The following is a 3568-nucleotide window of genomic DNA, read 5'->3' as shown; positions in this document are numbered from 1 at the left end:
AATCTGTAGATTGCTTTTGGTAAGATTGCCATTTTTACTATGTTAGTCCTGCCTATCCATGAGCATGGGAGATCTTTCCATTTTCTGACATCTTCTTCAATTTCTTTTTTCAGGGACTTAAAGTTCTTGTCATATAGGTCCTTCACTTGCTTGGTTAGTGTTACCCCAAGGTATTTTATGTCATTTGTGGCTATAGTAAAGGGTGATGTATCTCTGATTTCCTTCTCCGCTTCTTTGTCCATTGTATATAGGAGGGCTACTGATTTTTTTGAGTTGATCTTGTATCCTGCTATGTTGCTGAAGGTGTTTATAAGCTGTATCAGTTCCTTGGTGGAATCTTTGGGGTCGCTCAAGTATACTATCATGTCATCTGCAAATAGGGAAAGCTTGACTTCTTCCTTTCCAATTTGTATCCCCTTAATCTCCTTATGTTGTCTTATTGCTCTGGCTAGAACTTCAAGTACTATATTGAATAAGTATGGGGAGAGTGGACAGCCTTGCCTCGTTCCTGATTTTAGTGGAATTGCTTTGAGTTTCTCTCCATTTAATTTGATGTTGGCTGTTGGCTTGCTGTAAATTGCCTTTATTATGTTTAGGTATGTTCCCTGTATTCCTGATCGCTCCAATACCTTTATCATGAAGGGGTGTTGGATTTTGTCAAATGCCTTTTCTGCATCCAGTGAGATGATCATATGGTTTTTTTCTTTGAGTTTGTTTATATGGTGTATTACATTGACGGACTTTCGTATGTTGAACCACCCTTGCATCCCTGGAATGAATCCTACTTGATCATGGTGGATAATTGTTTTGATGTGTTCTTGGAGTCTGTTTGCCAGTATTTTATTGAGTATTTTTGCATCAATGTTCATGAGGGAGATCGGTCTGTAGTTCTCTTTCTTTGTTGTATCCTTGTTTGGTTTAGGAATCAGGGTAATTGTAGCCTCGTAGAAGGAGTTTGGTAATGTTCCTTCTGTTTCTATTGTGTGGAACAATTTAGAGAGTATTGGTATTAACTCTTCTTTGAAGATCTGGTAGAATTCTGCGCTGAAACCATCTGGTCCTGGGCTTTTTTTGGTTGGGAGACTTTTAATGACTGTTTCTATTTCATTAGGGGTTATTGGACTATTTAAATAGTTTATCTGGTCTTGATTTAACTTAGGTATGTGGTACCTATCCAGAAAGTCATCCATTTCTTTTAGGTTTTCCAGTTTTGTCGAATAGAGGTTTTTGAAGTATGACCTGATGATTCTCTGGATTTCCTCAATGTCTGTTGTTATGTCCCCCTTTTCATTTCTGATTTTGTTGATTTGGATGCTCTCTCTCTGTCTTTTGGTTAGTTTGGATAAGGGCTTGTCTATCTTGTTGATTTTCTCAAAGAACCAACTCTTTGTTTCATTAATTTTTTGTATTGTTCTCTTTGTTTCTATTTTATTGATTTCAGCTCTCACTTTGATAATTTCCTGGCGTCTATTTTTCCTGGGAGACTGTGCTTCTTCTTGTTCTAGAGCTTTCAGGTATGCTGTTAAGTCTCTAGTGTGAGATTTCTCCAACTTATTTATGTGGGCATTTAGTGCTATGAATTTCCCTCTTAGTACTGCTTTCATAGTGTCCCATAAATTTGGATATGTGGTGTCTTCATTTTCATTGATCTCTAGGAAGTCTTTAATTTCTTTCTTTATTTCTTCCTTAACCCATTGGTGATTCAGTTGGGTATTATTCAGTTTCCATGAGATTGCAGGTTTTCTGTAGTTTTTGTTGTTGTTGAAATCCAACTTTAGACCATGGTGGTCTGATAGAACACAGGAGGTTATTCCAATTCTTTTGTATCTGTTTAGATTTGTTTTGTGGCCAAGTATGTGGTCAATTTTAGAGAAGGTTCCATGGGGTGCTGAGAAGAAGGTATATTCTTTTTTGTTAGGATGGAATGTTCTGTAGATATCGATTAAGTCCATTTGAGTCATGACATCAGTTAAGTCCTTTATTTCTCTGTTAAGTTTCAATTTGGGAGATCTGTCCAGTGGTGAAAGTGGGGTGTTGAAGTCTCCCACTATTAATGTGTGGGGTTTTATATGTGATTTAAGCTTTAGTAATGTTTCTTTTACATATGTGGGTGCCCTTGTGTTTGGGGCATAAATATTCAGAATTGAGACTTCATGTTGGTGGATCTTTCCTGTGATGAGTATGTAATGCCCTTCTTGATCTCTTTTGATTGATTTTAGTTTGAAGTCTATTTTGCTGGATATCAGGATGGCTACACCCGCTTGTTTCTTAAGACCGTTTGATTGGAAAGTCTTTTCCCAGCCTTTTATTTTTAGGTAGTGTCTATCTTTGAATTTGAGATGTGTTTCTTGTATGCAGCAGAAAGATGGGTCCTGCTTTCGTATCCATTCTGTAAGCCTATGTCTTTTTATAGGTGAATTAAGTCCATTGATATTGAGGGAAATTAATGACCAGTGATTGTTCATTCCTGTTATTTTTTGGTGGTGATGTGTGGGTACTTCTATACGTTGGGGTTTACTGCTGTGGCTTTATCTGTTGCCTGTGTTTTCGAGGGTGTATCTGACTTCCTTAGGTTGGAATTTTCCTTCTAGTGCTTTCTGTAGGGCTGGGTTTGTGGATAAGTATTGTTTAAATCTGGCTTTGTCATGGAATGTCTTGTTCACTCCATCTATGGTGATTGAAAGTTTTGCTGGGTATATTAGTCTAGGCTGACATCCATGGTCTCTTAGTGTCTGCATTACATCTGTCCAGGTTCTTCTGGCTTTCAAAGTCTCCATTGAGAAATCGGGTGTTATTCTGATGGGTTTGCCTTTATATGTCACTTGGCCTTTTTCCTTTGCTGCTCTTAATATTCTTTCTTTATTCTGTACGTTTAGTTGTTTAACTATTATATGGCGAGGGGACTTATTTTGGGGGTCTAGTCTGTTTGGTGTTCTATAAGCTTCCTGTATCTTCATAGGCATTTCCTTCTTTAAGTTGGGAAAGTTTTCTTCTATGATCTTGTTGAATATATGTTCTGTGCCCTTGAGTTGGTATTCTTCTCCTTCTTCGACCCCTATTATTCTTAGGTTTGGTCTTTTCATGGTGTCCCAAATTTCTTGGACATTTTGGTTCATGACTTTGTTGGCTTTAGTGTTTTCTTTGACTGATGAATGTATTTCTTCTACTGTATCTTCAACGCTAGAGATCCTCTCTTCCATCTCTTGCATTCTGTTGATTATACTTGCATCTGAAGTTCCCAATCGTTTTCTCAGATTTTCTATTACCAGCATTCCCTCTGTTTGTGTCTTCTTCATTTTTTCTATTTCCCTTTTCAGGTCTTGGACTGTTTCCTTCATTTGTTTCATTGATTTTTCTTGATTTTCTCTCAGTATTTTATTGTTTTCTTCCAGGACTTTATTGATTTCTTCTAATTTGTTTGCCCTTTCCTCTAGTTGTTTACAGCATTCTTCACATTTTTTTGTCTTTTCCTCTACACAAGCCTCTAGCTTCTTCATGATGTCATTCATAAGGCTGTTTTCTTCTGCTTCTTCCAATTTCTGATGTTCAGGTCTAGGTGTTGGAGGAG

The sequence above is a fragment of the Peromyscus californicus genome, unplaced genomic scaffold, assembly GCF_007827085.1.
Source record: "Peromyscus californicus insignis strain IS unplaced genomic scaffold, ASM782708v3 Scaffold_4__1_contigs__length_199733344, whole genome shotgun sequence".
In the NCBI taxonomy this organism is placed as follows: domain Eukaryota; kingdom Metazoa; phylum Chordata; class Mammalia; order Rodentia; family Cricetidae; genus Peromyscus; species Peromyscus californicus.
This window is presented reverse-complemented; position numbering follows the sequence as displayed.